Genomic DNA, 26,013 nt, shown 5'->3' on the forward strand with positions numbered 1-26,013 from the left:
AGGATATTCTTTCCAAAAGTTTCAGACCAACAAGTTCCTGGTCATAAATTTGAGTTTGTTTAAAATGTAACACATCTACTTCTTGAAATACTAAACAGTCTGTAAGAAAATGTATGCAAACTAAGCCCAAAGCAAGCTAAGTGCCCCAAAGTGTAAAATATAAAAAACCCAAACAATCAGGAAAAATTAAAAACAACCCACAGAACAAAACAAGAAACAACTCAAGTTTGCAGATGCTGAGAAAAATAACCTCCCGCATGAAATGAGATCCATGCTCTTGATAGCATTTTGATTTAAAGGCCCCTGATTGTGTGTGAACTTACTGGCAGGAAGGTCTGTGAGGAGCAGGTTCCTGAGGCTGAAATCCCAGGTGCTTTCCAGCAGAGCTGCATCCAGGGCAAGCTGGAGCATCCCAATGAAGCCCACGGAGCAGAGGAGGGGTTTGCCTGGAATTGCTGCTTTGCTGACATCAGTTTCCACAAGAGTCACAACTGAAGCTTCTCCTGTCACCTCCACAGATCAGAAGAAAGTAAAATCTGAGGCAACCACAGCCCTTGGTTTGATTTTTGTAGCTCAGCGTAGAGCAAACATGACAGGAACAAGATTGCTCCCTTTTTTTTTTTTCTTTTAAACCAAACAAAAATGTAGGTGCTTGGGTGTTGTCTGGAGATTTATTTAATGTACAATAAGACACACAACCTAAGGAATCAGGATTCTTGTGGAGCATGGGTCACAGGAGAGAGAAACCAGGCAGACACAGAGACAGGGCAACCATGTGGGCTTTAGAATTTGGTTTTATAGACATGAAGGTCAATGGCATGGAGTAAGTGGGACCTGATATATTTGGAATAACTTTGTGATTTGCTGGTGTTCCATGTTCTAAAACCTGAAAGGTTTTAAATGTAGATGATCCTGGCAGAACAAACCTGACTCTTGGCTTGGTTCAGGGAATATTGCTCAGTGATAAAATGAATTGCACAAAACCCATGTTTTGGTTCCTGGAAGAGACTTGGGTAATATAACCAATATATAATTTGACACTCATGTATTTTGAATTTTGATTCATTTCTGTGGATGCTCTGTTGATGGAAGTGTGTGTGTATGTTCTGTGTATAAAGTATTAATTTCCAAAGCTTTGAGGGAAACTTGGGCATCAGGCAAACAGGAGTGCACATCCAGGCAGGTCTGCTGGTGAGGAGTTGTGCCCCTGGCTCTCCTTCCTCCCACATCATGCCCTGCCTGTCTGCATGGACCTGCAGAAACCCTTTTTAGGGTGTTTTTTAGCACTTGTAACTTTTAGCACATAATTCCATGAACAGCACTTTGCCTTTTTTAAGTCCCCATATGCACACAGCTTAAAGAATTAGGCCATATTTGCATCTCAGGCCACAGAGGATGCAGAGCAGAATATAAGAATCCTTTTAACAGCAATATTTAACAACAAAGCAGCATCTGTTTTGTCATAACCAGACACAGAATAGCAGCTAATTATCTTTCTTAAAAAGGAAATCCTGAATGATCCCGGATCAGTGACCCTGAATCCATGGTTGCTCTTTGAGATTCAGGATGGGGATTTAAATGGAAAACAAACACAGTGGTAGATGATATGTAGGTAGGTGAAAGAGGATGAAAAAAGTGGCAGAAGGATAAAATGTATGTGTCAGTACAGGCAAATGTACAACTCTGCAGCATTAATATAGTGCAGGGATGGGGCTGATGGTAATGGCAATCCACAGAAAAACAAGTCTGGGAAACAGCAGGGGTCTTTTTCACTATTAAGCCTGGGAACCTTCAGGCTACTCTCTATTAAGGGCATACAATAAAACACTCTCAGGTGTTTCCAGACCACATTTTATGTCAGTGACCACAACAATATAGTGAAAGCATTGCCTGCATTTTATAGAGGCTTCTGGAAGCGTGAAATACTTGAGAAATATCTTGGAGAAGTGCTTGAAAAGACTTTGTGTCTGCCCCCAGGCCACTGCTGTGATGCTGGGCTGCCTTCTCCCCTCCTGTATTGTCAGGCTCTCCTCTTTCTGTGCACTGGGTTTCAGGCCAGTCCTGCAGTACAGAAAATCAGCCTGTCACCCATGACAAAGGTGTTTGAGGAGTGTCTGTGCTGGCAGGGAGCTGCTGATGGCAGTGGGTGGTGGGTGCTCACCACCCTTTCAGCACCATTCTGTCTTTGTACCTGAAGATCATTAGTAAAATTAAATTTAGCAACACATTTTCCTTCATTCTGGGGGTGGCTGAAGTTGACTGTGTTTTGATGGAAGAGTCCAACTGGACTGCACTTTAAAATCCTCCATTAAGCATTTATTTAATTTAATAATAGGTATTTAATTTAACAATAAGTATAATTTAATAGGTATTTAATTGTCTCTGTGGGTCAGTGTTACTGCTAATCTTCCCCAACCATCCCTTGAAGTGATTGCTGAATTTTCAGCAAGGTTTCCCTTCTCCCCTAGAGTGGTATATTGAATTATGTAACCCATTGTGGTCAGTGTCTATATCAAATATTAGGTTTCTTCTGGTAGTTGCATTTCAAACCATACATAACTGAAAGGGGCACATCAACTGCTTTCAAAGGAATTTGCACTGGGAAAAGAATTTAATGCAAATTCATTGTTTGACAGCTTTGGCCCTTCCTTGCTGTGCTTGTGGCCCCTCAACAAATTTCATAAATACTAAATGATTTGTTTTGGCTGAAGGGTCTTTTGCTTCCTAAACATAAACTGAGCACTTTGTATACTTTTTGAGTGTATGTAAATCTGGTGATTGGATTTGGAAATTTTAAATGGTAAGATGAGCTCTGCTCACTAACCCCTTGTTTTCCTTTGCTCCCACTAATCCTGGTTTAAAACTGTTATTTGTCATGACAGTTGGTAGCTTGTGATCACAGTATTCATAAAAAGAAGATGTAGGGTGACAAATACAATTTTTCAGAGGACTCAAAGGGGACAAAATTCAATGCACCACGCACAAGAACAACAGAACTTTTTCTGAGCATGGGGTAAAATAACTGGCATGAAAAGGTTGGAGAACCACAGCATGGAAAGGACCTCAAAGCTCCATCCAGCCTGGCCTTGGGCACTGCCAGGGATCCAGGGGCAGCCACAGCTGCTCTGGGCACCTGTGCCAGGGTCTGGTCTCTGTTTCTTGACTCATTAATGTTTATTCAGCCCTTGTTGATGGGAAGCATCATCTCGAGTCTCTTGGTGGAAAGATAATATTTGTTTTGAAAAGAAGAGCTCATTTCACATATCTTTGTGGTGGGTGAAGAAGCTGGAGCTGAACACCAGCACTGGCTCCTGTTTGTAAATAGAGAAATAATTGAGTGACCCCGGGCAGCTGAACTCAAATTGTTCCACCTCAGAGTGGAAACAAAAGCCAAAGTTACTGTGCTCTGTATCCTCTGCACGTGCTCAGACAACCTCTGTGAACTAGATTTGAAGAATTTATGAAGAATGAAAGCAAAGAGGTCCTGCAGGAATTACTTTAAAAACCAGTAGAAATTAATAAAGAATTATGCCTACTCCTAAAGATTTTTAAGACCTCCCTATAAAATTCTATAGCAGGAATAAAATTAAGTGTTAGGTTCTATACAATGGTATGAAAACACTACATATAGAATGTAATAGAAAATTAAATATTTTGTGGGATACTTTCTCATAAGGGATAACTAAACAGTCTGCCTGGACCTTTAATCAATACAAAATTCAATTTGAAAAGGGAATAAAAGTGGTGACAACTTTCCTGCAAAAAGAAAATCACAATATATCACAGTCCTGGGAGCATAAGCAGTTCTGAAGTAGAGCAGAAATGTTTCAGCAGCAGAAAATGACAGGGGAAAAATGTCCCCTGAATGGTATTTGCACACCAGGGAAGAGCTGCTGTCACTGTGCTCCTGTGTTTCATGGAGGGAGTGAAGTCATCGAGGATACAGAATGTGAAATGAGGGAAGGGCAGGCTCCAGGCTCTGTAGTGTCACACAGAGGTGACTTTATTTCTTTTTTTGTGACTAGCCTCAGTAATTTTACCTGTGCTCTTTACTCACTGTAAAGTCACTGTAAAGTCACTGTAGAACAGTGACTGGAATTCCAGGTGACTGCAGCCAGGCAGAGCTGGGCACAGGGAACAATTCAAATCCCAAAAGGCTCTGACTGCACAGGTGGAAGGTCCCATTTAAGCACACCGTTATTTTTTGTGGAGAAGAACACTGGTTATTTTTGGAGGCCACAAACTGTGTCTGTCTGGGCTCTCAGTTACCTCAGTCCATGAGGTATTATTTTACCTGTTATTGCATAAACCCCAGAAAATGTGTTAGAAACACCATCCAAGTTCATGATCTGCACTGTGTGGAAGGAATTGCATTTTCAGTGATCTTTTCTGTGAAATATTTCACCATCAGATGGTTTGTTTCTTCAACTGCTCTGTGAAATGACCAAAAAAACCTCCTCTCTTTTGGGCATTTAGTAGAAAAAGCACTTCTTTTTTTTTTTTTTTTTTTAGCTATCTGACCTTTTCCAGTTCTCTTTACCACAAATGCAGCTAATGTTTGAGTTTCTTTAGAGTTACAATAAAAAGAAATGTCAGTGGTATCTTACAGCTGATTTGATGCTCTAAAAGAGATACATAAGAAAGGAAGAAATAAAGGGGAGGAAACAAATGATTTGATGGGAAAGTGGGCACTCAGAGAGGGGCCTCTTATCTGCCCATGTCATTGTAGCACAGCCATACTGATGTATTTTGGTGTTCTCTTTTGATTGTACTTCATCAGGAACGTGTTAGATGAGATGTATTTTACTCCAAGATATTTCAAATCATTTGATCCTATTTTAAAAACTAATTTTTGAAGCTGTTGCATTGAAACACCACAAAGGTGTTCAAACATAAGAGCTCTTAAATGTCCTTGTGCTATTGACCATATCTTAATAATATCTCATGCTTGCCTCACATCACATTAAAGTCACATAAATCATTTCTCCCTGCACCTCTCCCATATCAGAAATGAGATTGCTGTGTACCTGCAAGACATTTTTTTCCTTGGAAAATGAAAGCAGAATCATTCAGTAGCCAGTGTTTCAGAAGGAGCCAGTAGCATGGTTTCAAGTAGCTCTTTTAGATTTAAAGTGACTTCTGAGCAAAATCCACACGTTTTTAACATTAGAGTAAGCACTGTGAAGTAGAAAATTGCAAAAGAAAAGAAAATATTTTATTCTTTGGGCTGTGTGTGTAGCTGTAAATATTTTATAAAGCCAAGGCTAGCCAACAGGTAAATATTCAGTTTACCCATTGTGACTAATTAGGAGATATCTGAGCTTTCTTCTGCAAAGTGCCTTCAAACATCAATGGCCAGGAGCACAGCAAAGACATATTCCTTATTGACTTGGACTGGTTTATGTTTTACTTTTTGCTGTGCTGCTGCAGACAACATTAGATATCTGTCTGCTCAGCCCAAAATCTAATTGAGCTTCCTGCTCTTGTCCTGATAATGTTAGAATGAATGGACTCAAACTTTGGTTTCGCTCCCTGTGTATTTAAAACAATAAGGAGCAAGCAGAATATTTGTATTTTATGGCTGCAGCTGCTGGCAAGAGCGGTGTTTGTGTCTATAAAAATTCTGTTTGATATTGTGGCATCTCTTATGTGACAACAAGGTTGAAATGAAAGTATTGCTGCAGAGAATCCAGGCAGGAATAACACACCAGCCTGGTGGTGCTCAGAGGTAGGAAGGTGGCCACAGCTTGGAAACTAAGAGCTTTGCTTTGTTTTCCTTTCTCCTTCCTCAAAGACTGGGAAAAATATTTTTGAATGTACTTTCGTTGTTCATGCCTTCATTGTCTTTTTTTTTCTTTTCCCTCTACAAATAACTTGTTAGAGGAAAGTGTGGCTGGAGATGTTTTTTTAGATGCCTTTGAAGATGTAAGAACAGCAAATGGAGCCTGCAGTGGCATAAACTTCAAAGATCAGCCCAAGGAAAATCAAAGCATTTCTTTCAGTATATCAGCTTGCCCATAAATTGAAATTTTTCAACTCCTGGATGTATCCTCTATAGCGGGCACCTTACTATTGATTTTGATGCCACCCAAAGATAAAAGGATGTGCAGTACTAAAAATCTGCTTTTTCTGTAGAATTCTACATTTCCATTCCAAAACAGCAGTTTTGCTGAACTATAAACCTTTTTTCCTTAAACAGCCTATTTTTAAAAGTTTGGGGGCTCATCCAGCAGCCTTCCTGCTGAGAAATGAAGAAACCAGTTGCTTTCATTCCAAAACTGGTACTGGGTGATGATGATTTGAAAACCAAATTGGTTTGGTTGGTTGAATTATATTTATTGGTCTTGGTAATACAACATTTTTAATCAAGTATTAAATGACACTATTCCTAAGTAGAGGGTGTGCAATAGATAACAAATAGTTCAGGATTAAACACATAGTAGTGGTGCTTACCAGCTGCTAAATTGTCTTGGATTGAAAAGACAGGAGTTTGTGAAGGAAGGCAAGAGCCTCCTGTGAAATGGAAAAGGTAAACCCCCTCCCTCCGAATTACCACAATTTCAAAATTAAAAGGCTTTCAGGCAAAGATATGGGAATGGGAATAACAGTTATTTACTAGGAGAAAAACTAAATAAAAATAATAATAATAAAAAGGTTATTAGAACAAACAAAACTAGTGATAGAGTCAGAAACCTGACACCCTGAGGAGTCAGGGTGTTGGTAATAGTCCAGTGAAATGGTGGCTGCTCCTCCTGGAGGGGCAGATGAAATGCTGCTGGAGTGGGGATCTGTAGAAGGGAGGAGTTTTCTCTGAAGGTCTGGGGATGGAGTAGATGGGCCTGGTCTTCCTCTGGGGATCCAGCAGAGAATAAGCTGCTCCTCTGGGAATCCAGCAAAGGGGCTGCCCTGGTGTCCCAAAAATGCTGATTTTCTGCAGGTAGGGGTGCTTGGCTCCTCCCTCTGGGTGGAGCATCTCACCATGGGATGATGGAACTTTACCAGTCATGCAGTGAGTCATTCAATGGTCTATTAACAGAAGATTCTCCCCCAGGGAGACATTGTTCTTGAAGAGATAAGAAAACTGCCCAACCTCCAACAGATGGCAAATAGAATCCATGCTTATCTTACAAGCCAGGACATAAGTCCTCTGGGCTCCTGATTTCTGTTAATGTGCAGGAGGAGATGTGGGCATGGCTTTGCTTAGTGGGGAGAAAGAAAGAGGAATATCCCACCATGGATGTCCATCACCATGGAGCTGGATGTCGATGTCACAGGCACTGCAGGTTGTCAGTGACATAAAAACCCACCACCAGCTCCTGTATCCCAGTCTTTGTCTCCCACAGACTTCCTGAATCAGGGCACTCAGGGATTTTTTGATCCATTGATTTATTGATTGATGCCAGTGGGACATGCACATTATATTCTTTTTGTATTATTATGTATATTTTCCTCCTTATAGCATTTCAGAGTGAAAAAGCAAATTGGCCTCAGTGAGGTGGATGTTGGCCACTGCTGCTGTGTGATCCAAACTCAATCCAGCTGTTCTGGGGACAATGGTCTAGTAGGGGCAGGAGCAAGATCCTTCTCAGGACAATGCAGAGAGTGAACTCCCTGGTACTGAACACGAGACATCACAGGGCAGGTGATGATTTCTTCAAGGAAGAGTAAAATTCTGCTTTGACCCAATGGTATATAATGGTTATCTTTTGGTGTTTTAAACCACTCAATAGTAGTGGTGGGTTTTAGCTGATTGTTTTGGGGTTTGAGGTTTTGGGGTTTGAGGTTGTTGGTCTGTTTTTTTTTTTTTAAATACAATTTTGTGAGTTGTGTATTTTATGCAATACCACCTCCACTGCTATATATTGCTTATAACACTAATTGGTTATGTAAAAATTTTGTTTTTTCAGTAATTTTCACATTCTCTTAGTCTTTATGGCTATTGCTCAGGTTTCTGGGCCTGGAGCTCCACATTGGCAATGCCGGGGTAATTGTTGATGTTAAATGGATAACAGTGAAAAGAACAAAAGGACCAACTATGACAAATCCAGGGTACAATTCCAGTTTCGTGACTGCACCCTGGGGAGCCGTGCTGCTGGCTGTGGCCTGGTGTCCCTGCCAGCCTGACCTGCAGACCCAAAGCACTGTGTGGCCCATTGGTTTTATTTCTTCCATAAATGAGAATATTCCTCTTATGTTCCCACCCCTCCCCAACCTTGCCCAGATGCAGATGAATCCATTTAACACCTCTCCTTCAGCATTAATGGAGTTAGGAGGGTGTAATAAATGAAAAGGGTTGTTTATCTCTTTTCTGATCCCTCACTCACCCAAGGCAGGCCCATTACCACATGTCCCTTGGTCCGGCATCCATGCAAAGGCTAAAGACTCCTTAGATGCTTCATCTAGTTACTATTTGCACTGCCTGAACTGAAAACCTTATTTCCTTTTCCCTGCCTCACCTCAAAAGCTTTTCCCCTGTCCTCTGAGGATTTTACTGCTTTCAAAGCTTGCCATGGAATATTCTTGACCAGCAGGCCAGAAGAATGGGGGAGGTTTTCCAAGTGATTGGTTTGGGAGGAAGAGGGAAGATTGCATGAGGTTGGTTCCCTCTGCCAAGCTGGATTAGTTGGAAATGTCTTTCCAAATGAGCTGGTGCACACTGGGGCATTGCTGCACGTCCTGCTGCTGCTGCCCAGGGCTGTACCTCTCCTTTTAACAAGTTCTCCAGTACCTTTCTGAGGATTCGTGTTTTGCTCATTTCAGCAGGTTCTTCGCCATACTCATGAACAAATGCTGGGTTGGAGCTTTTCTGGTGCTTGTAGGCCAGGGTGGAACGCCAAACCAAGGGACATCTTCAAATGGCTGCAGTGACAGGGAGGACCCTCCTTGCTTCTATCCAAGGATTTCTGTTATCCTGCTGCTGTGGGGTGCAAGAATTCCATGCCCCAAACTTCACTTAGGGTTCACAACTTGCTTTGGTTTCTGGGGTGTAACCCTTGGTGTGGAGCACCCCCTTCCCTTAAGTTTTTCTTTTGTCCCTTTTGTTAAGTTTCCCTTTCAATCTGTCATTCTGAAGGTGCTTGACACAGAGTTTGTCTCACCAGAACTGCAGACAAGGGGTTGTGGTGTCCCTGTCAAACACCTTTTGCTCCTGGAGGACAAGGTGCTCTGCGCTGCTCTGCTCATGGGATGTGCTTTTACAGAAGGGCTGTAAGGGTGTAACAAATCTGAAGAACGTTTGTAATTGACAGTACAAAATACTTGCATTTCAGTTATTTATTGAAGACTAAAGGGCATTTTCTAAGCTACCAGGACTATTCAGAGTGTACATGGAGATGCAGCATAACTCAAAGTAGATTATTTTGTTGCAGTGTTTTATGTCATTTTTTTTTGTCAATCCCAATGAGATAGCAAGCTAATACAATTATCTAGGTTTATGAACAGAACTCGAGAAAAAACACTTTCTTTGCTTTGCTAGGAAAAAAATAGTGTTTTTTGTTTGAAATACACTTTTTATTTGAAATAAGACAAAAGATGTGAGAGGTCTTAGAGCCAGAGTACCTTGAACCATGGGGCTGGATTTGCACATGGGTGCAAAGGAGCATTGAGCCAAAATCTGCCTCCAGGCCTCTTAGGGGCCTGCAGGGGTTCAGGGTGTTTAGTAGGTTAATATTGTAATATTGTTTAGTAGGTTAATATTGTATCATCTTTTTCCCTAATATCCATCCTATATTTCCCTTGTTTAGCTGTTGTATATAGGTAAACCCTTACAAAATAAGGGCCTTGTTACCCTTAATGGCTCAGGCCTGCTACTTCAGCTGAGCAGAAAAGGGCTGTGGGAAAGTGACTCAGCTGAATTAGAGGTAGAAAAACAAGTTATAGAATCATCACATGCTCACTTTGTGATTTATGGTGGTTGGTTGAATTACACTTGTTGCGCTTAAATGGGATGTAACTGATTACAGGTAACTGCTTGAAAGGTTTTTGCAATACAGGGCTCTCCTTTGCACCTGACTGGGGATTCTGTGTGCTTCTGCTTTGTAACCCTTAGTGAAGATGTCTCTGATTCTGTCCTACAGCAGTGGTGCTTTGCTGTCTCACTCTTTTTTCCCTACACCCGTGTTTGCTGTGCTGAGGGGTCACTGGGGCTGAATTGGAGTGGCAGTGGTGGCTCAGTCACAGTGGGGTCACTCACTGAGACAGCAGTGCTTAGCTTAAGCTCTGTTACAACATGAGCATGACCAAAATCTTCAGCTTTTTTAATGACATTCATCCATAAACTCCCCATAACTGCTGTGCTAACCTGGCTATACAGGCATCCTGAGCTTTCCCCATAGCTTTGTGTCCAAGGATTTCTCTGCATTTTTGTGCCTGGGGATGGGAAAATTTCATGTAAGATTCCATAAGTGTTAAATTACAATTAAAAAATATCTTCCAGACTCTAATTTTATGCCTCATGGCTTGACAGGATTGGAGAATACATTTTCATTTAAGGAATAACAAAAGCCAAAAAAATTTTTTTTATTGTTTGTGATGTCTCTGTATAGGAGAGATCTTTATATTAGATAGCAGCTGGTCTGCTTTTGAAGTGGGCAAATTACAGCAGGACCCAGTAAGAACTTCTGTTGTTTCTCCTCTTTTTTGAACATCCTGTGTTTTGTCTCTGACCTGGAGCAGGTTGTTTATTGCCAGGTTCCTCTTTTTGTCCTCCTCTTTCTTCCACGAGGTGGAATGTGCACTCACAAATGAAACATTGCTATCTGCAGAGATGTGGCTGTCCCTGCTAGTGCTCGCAGCAACACTCAGTGACATTCAGATGCTTCTTGGGGAGAATGCAGGGTTTGTTCAAGGCCTGGTTCAAAGAGTGTCCGCTGGGTCAGAAACGAGGGATCACACATCCCAGAGCAGTACAAGGATTACATGTGTGATTGCTGGCAGATCAAACCCACTGTCCTCTATGGCAAAGTGAGACATCTAAGCTGTTCAAAGAGTTCTTTTTTATCACCCATGCTGACTGCAGCGCTTTGAACAAAAAGCTCTTTTGAAAAGTCTTTCCCAAGATTACATTTTTTTCACTGTTGCGTGTCAAAAAAATGTGTGTACTGTGTGTTTTGGGAAGAGAGAAGTGTGGAATTAGGAAGAGCACTGTTATTTTAAAGGCAAAACACATTTTCCATGCAATTCAGAAGGTGCCATAATTAAAACTGATGTCTCAAAGGTCTTAAAGACCTTATGCCTGTTTCACTGGAAAATATTTTTAAACTCCACTACATAAGCAAGTCCAGGGCTGGTAGAGTTCACTGAAGTTCAGTGATTTTCTGCTGTGCCCTCACAGACTCTGTAATCTGCTTTTGCAATTGCTCTGCCATATCAGTGCAGAAATACCTGTGATGCCACTACTTCAGACAATGCATTTGGATTTAGGGACCATTTTTTGATCACTGATGCAAGTTCAGAGGTTATTCCATGCACAGTCCAGGTGGTCAGACAATTAATACAATGATACTGTTTTTTCTCTCCTCCACAAATGTAAATGCTCTTGGTGCAATTGGCAAAAAACCCCCACACACAAACAGAAAAGGGGATGTCACAGTTCCTGGTTTGAGGTGAATATTGTTGCCTCCAAAGTAACAGCCTCATTTGCAGCTCTCTAGTTTAACTTGCCATAAACTTTGAAGGGAAAATTACTTTTGTTTTCTCAGCAAGTGCAGGCCCTGGAAAGGAAGAAATAAATTAAAATATTTTTTTTAGGCTTTAGACAGTTTGGTTCAGTGTAAAGTTAGAAATTTGAAGTGTAGATGGGGAAGGTGATTCTTTCTAATGACCTCAGGTGATCTTTTGGATGGGGCTTGCTTAAGGTTCTGTGTGACATGAAATCCCTGTTTTGGTTTGCTGCATCTGGTAGAGACGTGGCACCTTGAAGAGGAGGAATTTTGTGTTTTCTGGTGTAATCTGTACCTGTGGTGGCTGAAGGGATGTAGGAGGAGATGAAGGGGCAGTACAAAACAACTGCATTAATGTCAGGAGTGGATTGGTCGCATCCTTCAGGGCTTGGATAAATCCACCATGATTTATCTCCTCTGAAAAGTGGAGTCCGGCATGTGAAAAAAGTGCTTGGGATTGTTTCTCTCATACAGTACTGTCAGATATTGGGTTATTTTCCTTCCAAATGTATAACTTCTGATATTTTTGAGAAATAAAACATTTGTATCTCTCCTTTATTACAAAGCCACTACTCCTTTTTCACTATGTCTATCATGAATCTTGCAAATAAGCCAGAGTGGATCATGACACCATAAACTGAGGGCTGAGGCTCTCCTCTTCCTGCTGCTTTCCTGATACTCCACAGAAACAGCAGTCCCTTCTGGCACATTCAGTGTTGTGGGACTGCCTTGCTCTGTCTTTGCTTAAATATTTTAATGACATTAAATAAATTAAAATATTATTTCTGTGCCGTGCTACCTGGGCAGCCCTGTCCTTGGAATATGTTCTTTATTCTGTACCTGAAAGCTGGAAATGACCAAACTGATCTCTCTTTCAGGAGAGAGATCCATTGACAAGAAAGGAAGAAAATAAGCAAAGTGAAAAGCCCCAAAGCAAAGAACTCCACAACCACTGGGTACATTTCTGGCTGTGTGTGCTTTATACGGATTTTTTTGCAGCAAACTCTTTGAACTCTTCCAGCAGATTTCCCCTGCCCAGATCTGTGGCTGAGTTAGCTCCTGGAGAGCTGGCATTGCCCACTGTAGACCAGTCTTTGAAATGCTCTGTGCAAACCTGGCCAGCAGGTATTTTGGGAACAACACAAAGCTGTAAAACTAAGTATTCTCCCAAGGTTTTCTTCCTGTCACTGTTGCTGTCAGGTAGTGCTCCAAGGTAAACTGAAGATGCTCCAATTGCTGCTTGAGAGGCTCTGGAAGTCTTGCAGTACAATGTGCCTTGGGTTGAATCTGTCTGGAATGTGCTGAAATAAAAACTTCCTCTGTTATCAGCTTTTTCATCACCCAATAAAATGTGTGTCCTGGTATTCTAGAGGGGGTCTGCCTGAAGAACTGCCAGGTATGCTTGGTTATTCTGTCCTCTGACAGGGATTTTTGCATTCTTTCTGGTTTCCTTTGTGACATGAAGCTGTTGAGGAGACGTTTTCTCAACACAGTTATTCTTGACTGTAATAAGATTTTAGTAATGCTTCAAATAAACAAGCTAATCGAGTTTTGGACACTGCAGAGTTACATGTGGAAAGCAACAGAAAAAGCCTGAGCAACCTGGAAGGCAAGATTTAGTCATTAGAACAGTTTTGTTGGGATGACAGCACTTGAAGAACATAAAAGGAAAGAAGAGAGTCATCTCTTCCTTATGTCTGTAGTGGACAGGAATTGGAATTAATGGGGTTAAATAGCAGCAAGAAAGATTCAGTTTAGACTTTAGGGAAAGCTTTTTAACATTAGGCTAGTGAAGCACTCAACTGATTTGTGTGAGGCGATTGTGCCACAACACTGAAGGAGAGCTGAGGCAGGCACCTGTCAGGGATGACACAGCTACAGACAATTACAGTGCATGTAACACACTGGGACTGGTCCCCATCTGTTTTCTCTGTGTCTTTTCTCACGTTGTGCCTCACAGGTGAAGCCTCTTGATTTAATGAGGTGGAAATACTTTTTCCAAGTGGCTTGTTTTATAGGAGCTGATAAATCCTGGGAGGGGAGGGCTTGAGGGGCACATCTCACTTGCTTGGAGCTGCAGGACAGACCCACATTTCCCTGTGCAGGTCACAGTGACAGCCCAGCTGCTACAAGACAGAATTCACAGAATGACCAGGTTGGAAGAGACCTTTAAGGTCATCGAGTCTAACCCAGCCCAACACCTCAACTGAGCCCTGGCACCCAGTGCCACATCCAGGCTTTGTTAAACACACCCAGGGATGGGGACTGCACCACCTCCCCAGCAGCCATCCCAGAACTTTATCACTCTTTCTGTGAAAAACTCTTTCCTAATATCCAGCCTGAATTTCCCTTGGTGCAGCTCGAGGCTGTGTGCTCTGGTTCTGTCAGTCCCTGGAGAAAGAGCCCAGCCCCAGCTGAGCACAGCCACCTTTCAGGAGCTGTGAGAGTGATGGGGTCACCCCTGGGTCTCCTTTTCTCCAGGCTGAGCAGCCCCAGCTCCCTCAGGGGTTCCTCACAGGGTTTGTGTTCCCAGCCCCTCTCCAGCCTCGCTGCCTCCTCTGGATGTGCTTGAGCATCCCAAGGTCCTTCCCAAACTGAGGGGCCCAACAGGCAGCAGGGGTTTAGAGGAAAGAGTTTCCTTCTCACACCCAAAGAGGTTTGGATTTAGCCCTACTGGGCAGGGCTGTGATCATCTTGCTTTGATATGAGTTGAGTTGACAGAAAAACTCATGGGGGAGAGCTCTGCAATTAGGCCTGGTATTAACACAGGAAAGGTAAAGCTTGATCTGTAATTCCTGCTGCAACACCCATTTCGCAAATTTAAAACTATGCTCTGAAATATAATTTACTGTCATGAAAGAATTAAATAACATCAATAGGGAAAAAAGATAAATTATATTCTTTACCTAGGGAAATCTTTTGGTGGTAATGCTTGGAGATGTGTGTGCCTGTAATTAAATGCCCAATTTAATATAAGCATCTCACCTTGATAATTAAGCAATAAAGACACATCAGAAAGCATTTCTGGGTGTTTATAACCTGACTTGTGTGGTGTTATAAGGCATGAGGCCAAGGATTAAGTGGCTTAAACCACCTGAGAAATTCATTAATACCTAGAAATTTGCTGCCTGGAGTGTTTTGTTGCCACTGGGAACCAGACTTGCACATAAAAGGGAGAAAAATGGATGGTGTTACTGGGAGTTTCACACAATGGAAAGCTTTAGGATTCTTCAACAGTGGCTATATCAAGTGCTATCAGAGGATCATTTCGGGCTTTAGTGTACTAATTTAGGATGACAATCTAAAGAGACAGTGCTGTTTTTAAGACATGGGAACAATCCTGAATACAATAATATTTCTCCACTTCATCTTGTTCCATTTGTTCCTCTCTTATATTTCCCTTCACATTTTTTTCAAAACCCAATGGATTATGTGTATATTCCACCCAGTAATATGCTTCTCACATATAGCAGCAAATCTAGGCGAGTGCACATGTATCTTATTCCAGTTTTTATCTCTAACTCTATGAAACTTCTCTCAATATACCTCAAGTGAGTGATTTATCCCTGGGGCTTCGCCCAGCTCTGTGCACATGTTGGTGCTCACCAGGACTGGGCTCACTTGGGGAGAAGCACTGAGCAATCCTGGGCTGGCACTGAGCAGAGGAGAGTGCTGAATGTTTCATGCTTTTGGGATTCTCTGGGTTCACTTCATCAAACAGTCAACACAGAGTCTTTTCTTTGGCATCCAGCTTTCACCAGAGCTCTGATGGTAATAGGTTTACACTGGATTTACAGGCACGTAGGGAATCTAAAAAAATATCAAGCCATTGGAGTATATTTTGACAAATGAAACCATTATATATTTTGGTGTTTTATTTTTTCCCCCTTTGTTTCATTCAAGATTTATGTTCTTGATTTCCCTCTGTTTCCATGCACATGCCCAGAATATCTCTCTAAAATTTTGTTTTCTGATTACTGCAAGGTAATGGATTCCTAGAACTAGCACACATACCCCTGTACAATTTTATGTCAGTGGGGACTTGATGAGAACTGTAGACATGATAGTTTTAGCTGTCATCAAAGATGTGATGCCTGTCTGTTTATTTTTGGTTGGATGAGATATAATTGCTCTTCTGGTTGACATTAATAAATGGTGTTGACTGGAGTGTATTCTTCTGATTGCTTCAATGAGTGACATGTATCATGTGCTGATTTTTGACTATGAAACAAATATCAGGAGAAAGCAGATTATTAACCTCTGGCAATGATGTGAGATTTAGACCCTATAAAATGGAGTAAAGAAGGATCTCATGCTCCTTGACGTTTAGTGAAGTAACATCAACAGGAAACTATTAATTCTCTCTCAATTCATGCTCTCAGGGTAAGATAGGACATGTGCTTATTTTTAAATTCTAAATGTTATTTTAAAAACTGAAACTAAGATATTATGTACATCACCACAGGAACTTTTGAGTTGAATCAAATTTATTCAGAAATCTCTGTTCTACTTTTTTTTTTAATGCAAAACTGACATATGTCAGCAGAGATGTGTTTGCAAGTCCAGAATTAGAACTGAGATTTGGGATGCACTAAATGTCTTTGGTTACATTTTGGTCCAAGTTCTGTTTCATTTGAATAAACAAACTTTGGAAGGGCTTAGGGGGAAGTGATTGAAAGGGAGAGATTAGATTTTCCTTCTCATTTGAAAAAAGGAATATATTCCAGGCTCTCTGTATTTCTGCAGTGTCTGAAACATTCCCATTCTCTTGTGGCTCTGCAAATGTTCTGCCTGGCACTCATCTCCCTCTCTGTTGGATTTCTAAATTTATTTCCTAATGATTTATTTGTGACATATTTCTATGCTTACTCATATTCCTATAGTGATGCATAAACTTGTGCACTAAAATTCATATTCAAGTACTTTTTTTCAGAGAATTTTGTGCTGCTGAGTTGAAAATGAGGGCAAATGTCTGTTTCTCAATATAATGGACTACCTGCTACCTTTCTTTGGAATATCCAGAAATATTTCTCACACGTTCATCTCCTATGTGTAAGAATTTCCCAAAAGACAGCAAAACCCCTGCTTGATAGGAATTGAGTTTTTTCCATCGTTTACGTAATCTCACTTAAGTTTTTTTTTTCAACTTAGTAAGATGATTTTATGTGTTGCATTTGTTGTACTGCAGGGTTTAGGGGATGCTGCAGATGTAAATGCAATGTTAGTAATCAGGAACAATGCATTGTTTTGCCAGCTGATATTCTTCTTGTGCCACTTTTAAAATGGTTTTTTATTTTTTTTTCACATTTACTTACTATACCCATTTACTTACTTATAATATTCCAACTGCAACTCCTGGACCTACCCATCATATAAGTTAGGAGGATTATCTAATGCTCCAGTTCAAAGCATGGAGAAGGGGAAAGGGAGAAACGTTCCTGACCATATAATAATCATCATCTTCATCATCAGTAATTATCTTTGAGATGATGAAAAACTGGAAGGCTTTGAAATAATAGCACTCAAAATGCTCAGGGAAATAAAAAGAGATATTATGGGCTTAAAAGATAATGAGACGTACATATTGTGCCTCTACTGGGCAGCATCTGGGCAGAGAGAACAAAATAAGGATTGTAATATAGGCACTTGTAAACACTTAGGGGGAAGAATGCAGGCTGATATAGCAAATATAACTATGAATAGCTGAATGGGTATTATAAAAGGAAAAAAGTGAACTAATTCTATTAAAGCTCAGTCCTGGGAAATGTATTAGAATGAGTCTCTTCTTTGCCTGGGGCATTCTAGCCTAGCATGGAAATTGCAGTGCCAGATCATTTCCTGCAGTGTGCTATCCAAAGGCAGGAGGATTATCCTAATGGTCTGTGGGCCTGAGGCATTTCTGAGCTAAACTTCTTGGTTCATGTAAACATAATGCTTGGGAGAAGTTGAATGATATTATTTTTCCATCTCCTTTGCTGCTGTTTCTTGTAGTGTCAAGACCCCATAGCAATATGAGTATTTGTGTTGGATAGGTTCCCATGAGATTGTCACACCAAAAGGTGTTCCTTTAGAAATTGTGCTTCTGAACCTCTTGCATGGAGATGTAATTGATGTGACACATAATTTGAGCTGTGTGTGGTGACCCCTGCCTTTGTTCACTGAGAAGCTGTACCATCCACTTGAGCTGCTTTAGGCCAGAGCAATTTTTGAGTTAAAAGTCTTTGGTTAACAGGTGGCCAACAAAAATTCTCAGGAAAAGTGTATTTAAAATTATATGCGATGTAACCTGTGGTTTGAGGACTTCAGAGCTTGATGTGATTGACCTCACTGGTACCTTTTCCAAAAGATTCCATCTTTAGTCTTATCCCTTCTGGTGCTATCTGTGCTATTGATCACATAGTAAAGGTCGATCACAAATCAGTAGCTGCTAATTTACAGATGTGCTTTCAGCCTCCAGAACTGCTGCCACACTAATGAGAAATCCAAGTGTCATTAGTGACTGCACTGACAAATATCCAAGGCATTGTCCAGGGACCATTGGAAAACAGCCACATCAGTGCCATCAAACCTTCCTTGGCAACTGCTTGCATGGACTCTGCAAAGCCCTTTAAAAAAGCAACTTTTAATGTATTGCTTCCTCTCTCTGAGGTTTTTTGTTCTTCTCTGTGTTTCTGCTGTAACAGTCCTGGTAGTCTCCTCAAAGTGCACATCTGTGCTGCAGAGTTTTCTATTGCCTTGGGAGAAAAGTCAGACCTTTAGATGAAATCCTTGCTTTAGTTACTCTATGTATTCCAACATGCACCTGTTTGTATTGTTCAGTCTGTAGCATAATGTACCTGCAAGTTCCTATAACTTGAATGTAAAGCAACCTGTGAAAGTAGAGAGAAAAATAATCTTCATTTTGTAATTGGATGCAGAGGGAAAGTATCCAAGACAAATTCCATGCTGCAGATTGCACACAAGCAGTCCATTGGAAAGGGAGATTCCAGTGCTTTTCTTGCTGCTGCCAGAGCAGGGCAATTCCACAGCAGCCACCCAGCCCTGAGCCCTGTGCCAGGAGCCTGAGCAGGCAATTGAACAGCCACAGATCCATTGAACTGCCACCTGCTTCCTCTCAGGATTACAGAAGGATGTAAATATCACACTTCAGAAAATCTTCAGAACACGTGCAAGTATTTCCTGACTCGTGAAGAATTGATCGCAAAGGTTACCCACCCTATGCCACAGGTAGAGTCAAACACAGGCCAAAATATTTTGTAAATGGTGTGAAGACCTCAGAAAGTTGACAGTGGCTCTCAATTTGGAGCACAGTGTGTGCTCCATCTCACACACAGGCATTTCCTTCCTCAGGATTCCCTGCTCTGCCCTTCCTCACTGCATTTGAAAATCCATAAAGATTGAAGACACAAAGGGCACATTCAAATCTGAAGAGCTGAAGATACTCAACTTTAAATTTCTTCTTGAGCAGGCTGGAACAGAATGGTTGTCCTCTGAGCTGGGAGTAAAAGGTGTTTTCACAGTCAGCTATTGAGGAATTGGAGAGCAGCTATTTTGGAAGAAGTTTATCTGAAATTTGCTTTATGTCCTAGGTCTCTGCTAAAGGGCACACTTGTATTTTTGACAAATGGGACCATTATGTTTTTTAAATAATGCTTCTGAAAACAGCCTTTTAAAAATCCTCCTATCCTATTAAAACCATTTGAGATTTTAAATAGGTCAATATAAATACATCAACATCTGTGATTATCAGCTGACAAAAGCTTTGCCTGCTTTGGACAAAATAACATCTGAAGTTCAGACCTTCCTATTAAAGAAGCAAACTAAACAAATATTTGCTGAAAATTCAAAGGCAACAAAAAGCAATGTGAAAGTGCTGAATGATAAGACTACTGTTTTATTAATATAAAGGCTTGCCTTAATCTCAGAATTCAATGGCAAATACAGAAATATTCAGGGATTTGCAACAGGGAGCTGCTCCATGAGGATGGATGAGCTCTGGCAGAAATTAAGCAGCAACTTCCCTCCATGTGCAGGATTCCATTCATAAGAAAACCCCTTTGAGGACTGACAGAGAGAACAGCTCCAAATGCCAGTGTCTGTTAATGTTTGTGGCTCTTGTCTACACAGAGAACTTCTGCTGCCTTTCATCAGCATGACATGCTCATCAAAGAAAACTTCTTTTATTCCCATTTGATTACTGTTACAGTTTTGGACTAGGAGAAGCAAGTACAGAGATAAAAGCAGACTGTCAGCAGCGACAGAGAGTTGTTTCCCTCTATTTCTGGCTAGCTGGAGACAGATGTCTGTGAGCACTGATGACAAATTCCATCTTTGGGCCAGGCTTGTTATGTCACTTCATGCTCCTGGACACAACTTTTTAGAGTATGAGTCCTTGGGGATGGCTCCTGCAGAGGGGCCACTTCAGTCCTGCTGTTGCTGTGTAACAAACAATTTTAGTAACATCCATTAGCTGATCCCAGAGTTTTTGGTAAAATTTGAGTTATTCCAGTTCCTGAGTAAGTTCTGGCGTGGTTCAGGGCCTGGAAGGGGAGCAGATCCCCCTAGAAAACCAGTGTATATTCCTACTGCTTCTTACTCAACAGTGGGATTTTGCCAATTCTCTGACCTTTCACAGGAACTGTAGAATAAAGAGAAATACATGAAGTTACAGCACTTGTGGTGTAAGTTGGAAGCTTCCAAGCATGAAGCAGGGTGGCTGTCTCTAATGCAATGATTACAATATTTATTCTATCAAAGGCAACTGTTTTTCCCAGTTCAACCTGAGTAGCATTTTCCCTACTGGATACAGGTAGAAATTGAGATCTGAAGTCATTTTGGTGTTCCCATTTCACATGTCAAGCTCACTTGCTGCTAATAATGGATAGCAGATTTAAGATTTTAGTATTTTCCAGTACTCTGTTTAAAAGTTCTAGGAGAAAAATCAAACCACTCCCCCCGCCCCCAACAAAAACAAAAACAGACACCCAAAACTACAAAAAAATCCAAACAAATAAACCAAACCAAACAAAACAAAACAAAAAAAAAACAACAGGATGAGGATTTTTTACCTTGTTCTCTGTTCCATGGAAAAAAAAATTGTTCTCCAGAGCATCAGCTTCTGAGTGTGCAGCCTTCATCTCTGTTTCTTTATATACAACTCTGTACAATTTATTTGATGTGTTTTTTTATTCTTTTGAAGTATTAGACACAAAATGTGGAAAAAGACAGTTACAGACTTTTTATCTAATATATTTAGATTTGTGCCTCTATTCAAAGCACAGTTCCCTTTGCTTGTAGGCAAAAGTGCAGTTATAATTGCAGCAGGTATCTTCCAAGGGAGGCTCTTATCATATTAACCTGTTGAAGTAGTTCTGATCTGTTTTCTATCTGAATCCTGTGGATCTTTATGCACGTGTAATGATTACTTGCACAAGAAAATCCATAGCATTCTTGAATCAGGCTTCAACTGCTGAGTGCTACATTTGATCTGCCTCACCATTAAGTTCTTCATTGCTGATGTATTTGATTTTGGAACTGGTATCTCAGGAGCCTGGCACTTTCTAATTTAATTCAGGACATGGAATAACAGAATGGTTTGGGTTGGAAGGAACCTTGAAGGTCATCCTATTCCACCCCTGCCATGGGCAGGGACACCTTCCACTGTTGCTCCAAGCCCTGCCCAGCCTGGCCTTGGGCACTGCCAGGGATCCAGGGGCAGCCACAGCTGCCCTGGGCACCTGTGCCAGGGTCTCTGCACCCTCATAAGGAAGAATTTCTTTCCAATATCCAACTTAAATCTCTGCTCCTTTAGTTTCAAACAGTTCCCGTGGGGTTTGTTTGTTTGTTGGTTCATCCCCTGCAGAAGGACTCTGCAAAGGTCAAGACACTGCTCCAGCAGGAAGGCTGAGGAGCTGGTGAACATTCCTGGTGCAGAGATCAGAATGGATTTTAGGTCCAAAAATTCCCTGGACAACTTGAGACCACTTGCTTCTTAAACTTTGAGGAACCTCTGGGTTCAAACCAGCAAACAAACCAACCCCCAAGAATTAGAATTATTCACCAAAGAATATCAAGTTATTGCCCTGCTCTTCAGCTCTATTTTACGAAAGAAAGCTATAACTTCCCATTCCATAATCCCTGTTTGCTGTGGAGGCCTGGACACATCCTTTTCAGCTCCCTTTTCAGCTCATTTGCACAGCAAAGCAAGCAATCAGCACACAGCTACAGCCTTACAAGAGGACTAGCAGGATTTAATGAAGTCATGGAAGTCTCTCACAAGGGACATGAGTTGTGTGTACTCACACAGACACTTCTGCCTAAGGAACATCCACAGCTCCTTCAGAGCATGGACTGGAGTGCCATGAGCACATTCCCTGCAGTCTTCCAAAGGAAAAATGGTGAAGGATGTAATAAAGATCATTATCCCTGCAAAGTGTGTTGCTGTTCCATTTCTGAGCTTTCCCACAAAGTCCTATATGGATACATTCTTCTTGGAACTAAAAAAATTCATAGAATTGCAGACTATCCTGAGTAGAAAGGACCAAAAAGGATCACCCAGTCCAACTCCTGGCTCTACACAAGACAAGCCCAAGAATCCCTCCAAATGCTCCTGGAGCTCTGGCAGCCTCAGGGCCATGCCCATCCCCTGGGGAGCCTGGGCAGTGCCAGCACCTCTGGGGAAGAGCCTTGCCCTGATACCCAACCTGCCCCTTGGGAGGAGCTGCACCCCCAATTACTTCTGACCTCAGGCTCCTCTTATCCAGAGCCCTTAACAAATTTGGTCTTGGTTTTAATGAGCACAGACAGGAAGTCAACTCTAATGGACCTAAAAATACATCCAGAGGATGGTTTATATAGCAGAAAACAGTCATAAAATCTTTGAGGTTAGAAAAGCCTTCTAATATCATGAAGTCCAACCTTTGACCAAACACCACCATGCCCACTAAATCACATCAGAAAGCTCCATGATTGCTGTTCTCATTTGCAGGCAGATGGGAATGCAGAGGTTTATTTACAGCCCTGCCTGCTTCCACCATATCCCATGGGCAGGGGTAGGGAAGTGGTTGTTCAGCAGCTGGGAAATTTGGGATCTGGAATCTGGAAATCTGGATTTGGATCTGAAAATTTGGATCACTAGAGGCACAGAGCTCTGTGTTACTGCAGCCAACAACTCCAACACACAACCACAGCAGCCCATGGAAGGGCTTGGATTATCTGCATGCACACGGATTACAGCTGGGTGAAGCTGGATTGACAGGAGGCACCTCTGGTTCTGTGGCTGCACTGACCTCACCTGTGGCTTGTGAAACAGAGATGATAAAAATAAAGTTAATAGAATTAATAGCACTACTTAAAATTATGCTGCTAATGAGGAAGTTAGTCATGCCCTAAAAGTTAGGGAAAAGCTCATTTGTCCACATCAAGATCTTTTTTACTTTAGAATGGGTTTTTTTTTCTGCATGAATGGAGGTTCTTCCACTGGCTGTTTCTTACTGTGTATAAATAAATAAATAACTAAAAAGGGCCGAAGTGGAAAAAAAGCAGTGTGTTCTGTTTTCGGGCAGCTATGACTTGATTCTCTGCTGCCATGGCTCCAGCAAGGCTAGAAGGAAGTAGATGGTCATTCATGTGTGAGAAAAAGCCTATGTTTTTAACAGAATTAGGCAGCTGAGCTCATTTCCACCCCATTAGGATCACTCTATGAGACAGTGCTGCCGATGAAAGCACAAGAGATTAGTTTTCTCCTCAGTAGCTTAAGCAATGCTCTGGGCACCAAATACAGATCATGACACTTTTCAGGGATATTGCAAAGCTCATGCAGGGAACTGATCCAGATCTTACCTTTCAATTTCTCAGCAAAGCTATTTCCACACAAACACACCACTGTGCCCTGAAAGAGTCTATTTGGAAATGGAAAGAAGGAAAAGGAGCTAGATTCTTATTGGAAATCCATTTGCTGAAGTGTGTTAAAGAAAGCAAAGAGTTTCTAAGAAAAGGTCTGTTAATATGTTCCTGAAACATTCCAATAACTACTGCCACAGCTTGGCACCACAGGTCTGCAAGTTGTAACAGCATTTGTGGTAAGACACACTTTTATTTTCATTTACTATGCCACTGGATTTATATAAAGAGCATGCCTTATTCCTAACCTCATTTTCCTCTAATATTCCTACCTACAACAAGTGCTGAAAAAGTCAGGTGAATGGTTGGTTGTTCTCCAGCTGTTAATGATTTCCTTCTGTTCTGAGTAAAGGGCAAGAAAGGATGGCAGAGAAAAAATAATTACTGCTTGGCTATTAAAATAACAATATTCCTACCGGAGATGTGTTAGCATCTGCTCCCTAGGAGGTTATAACTTATCCTGAGAAGATTAGAAACATCCTGGATCACCAAGTGGCATGCATTCAGTCCCACTCAAGATTTACAGATACAACCACTTCCTCTTCCCTCCTCATCTTCAGAAAATCTCCTGTGAAATTTAAAACTCGAGAGCATCACAGCTGCAAAGTGAAATGGATCTGGTTAGAGTGAAGACACTGAGAACCATTCTGTGAGGATTGTCCATTTTTCTCATGATTCAGGAGTAGCAGCCACTCCTTTTGGCAGATGTGGATACTCACAAGGAATCTCTGATATGATGGGGACGATCCCATTCCCTGGCCATCTGGAGGGATTTGCTCTCTACACCATTTCATATTGGCAGAAAACAATAATAATAATCACAGGAGAAACAACAGCAATAATAATGAAAACCCAGTAATAACAATCCCAAAGTCTCCAGTTTCTAAGGCTGGAAAATTACTGGAGCAATGTAGAATATGCCACAACCATAATAATGATAAGGTTAGGCAAATGGGGAAGCCTCAGGAATGTGGTTGGAAACTGAGCTGGGGGAAAAAGAAGACAGAGATGCCAACTGCTTCCTTTCCTGTTATTCCCTTAGCCAGACCAAGAGATATTGAAATTCCTGCAGCTGAACTATGGCTGCAATGCACTCCAGCAACACGTGTTTATGAAGGGTCTTGATAGAATTTATGACCAGCTGTTTAATTCTAATTTCATGCTCATGTCCTCCTTCCGCCAGGGTGTTGAAGTCAGCAGTGCGATGCCATTAAGGCCATGGTTGGTTAGCTCTTATGGGAATGTACATATTTGAACAAATGTGCATTTCCAAATGCTACAGACACTTGTTGGGGTAGTGGAGGACAGATTAGAGTTTGCTCTGAACAAAATCAGTGCCCTGCATTTAGCCCAGTAAATGCCCTTTTAAAAGATGTGCTTGCATTTTAACTCAAAATAAAGCAAAACAATTTTATGCCCAAGGGAAGTGTGGGCAGAGTACAGTGGGAGGGGCAGGGTCAGCACTCCTTTAAGACTATTTTTATCTGATCATCTTGACACTAAGAAAAGACCCTTAAAGGATTTTAATAGAGGCATTATGTGGGAGAAAATACAAACAAAACAGCTCTTCTGACACATTGTCAGGCCTATAAAAAGTGTAACTCCTAACCCAGCCAGGGCTCTCAGTGTAATCTGAACATACAGCAGTGTCAGGATTACAGCAGTCTGGTTAATACCCCCAGAAGACATTTTTTTAAAATCTCATTTAAATCCAAGCTGTTTGCTCAGTCCATGAATAACTCTTTAAATGCAAGTAGTCTTTTATTATTATTATTATTGTTTAAATGCAGCTTAGAAAATCGATACAAAACAATACCAAACTGTTCTTAATACCTGTAATCTCCCTGCTGGATCTCTCTGCACATCCACAGGTTTCTGTCATCAGACATAGAATCATGGAATGGTTTGGGTTGGATGGGACCTTAAAGCTCATCCAGTGCCACCCCTGCCATGACAGGGACATCATCCACTGTCCCAGGCTGCTCCAAGCCCTGTCCAACCTGGCCTTGGACACTGCCAGGGATCCAGGGGCAGCCACAGCTGCTCTGGGCACCTGTGCCAGGGCCTCACCCTCATTTCTTTAGGCACTGGAAGGGGCTCTGAGATCTCCTTGAAACCTTCTCTTCTCCAGGTGAACACTTCTAGGTCTCCCAGGCTGGCTCCAGTCCTTGTGGCAGCTCTGTGCCCTCCTCTGGACTTGTCCCAAGAGGCCCAAGTCTTGCTCGTGCTGGGAGCCTCCGAGCTGGATGAAGTGCTCACAGAGTGCTCCTTCTCCTCCCCAGCACCTGAGCTGCCAGGAGTATCCCTGTGCTGGGCAGAACACTTCCCCTTGTGCTGGCAGAGGAGACACTGAGCAGTTGGATGCAAGTTCTACTCTCAGCTTCCCTCCCTGCCCCATCAGCAGTCCAGGATTAAGTGACAAGTCTGGCTTTTTATCACAGGGAAGTGTAAG

At 41.6% G+C, this 26,013-nt stretch overlaps 1 protein-coding gene and 1 long non-coding RNA gene across 8 annotated transcripts in view; both read left to right on the forward strand.

Moving 5' to 3' along the window:
* The window catches only part of LOC146765706 (uncharacterized), a 49,835-nt gene extending 24,820 nt beyond the window's left edge, over window positions 1-25,015 (forward strand). Inside the window, exon 2 of the long non-coding RNA XR_014949626.1 lies at window positions 1-25,015. This exon is cut by the window's left edge and continues 13,290 nt beyond it. This is a non-coding gene — a long non-coding RNA (uncharacterized LOC146765706).
* Window positions 1-26,013, forward strand: part of PTPRT (protein tyrosine phosphatase receptor type T) — a 465,535-nt gene that overhangs the window by 259,643 nt on the left and 179,879 nt on the right. The gene's annotated exons all lie outside the window — the stretch shown is intronic.

The sequence above is a fragment of the Lonchura striata genome, chromosome 20 (assembly GCF_050655825.1).
Source record: "Lonchura striata isolate lonStrDom1 chromosome 20, ASM5065582v1, whole genome shotgun sequence".
NCBI classification, from domain to species: domain Eukaryota; kingdom Metazoa; phylum Chordata; class Aves; order Passeriformes; family Estrildidae; genus Lonchura; species Lonchura striata.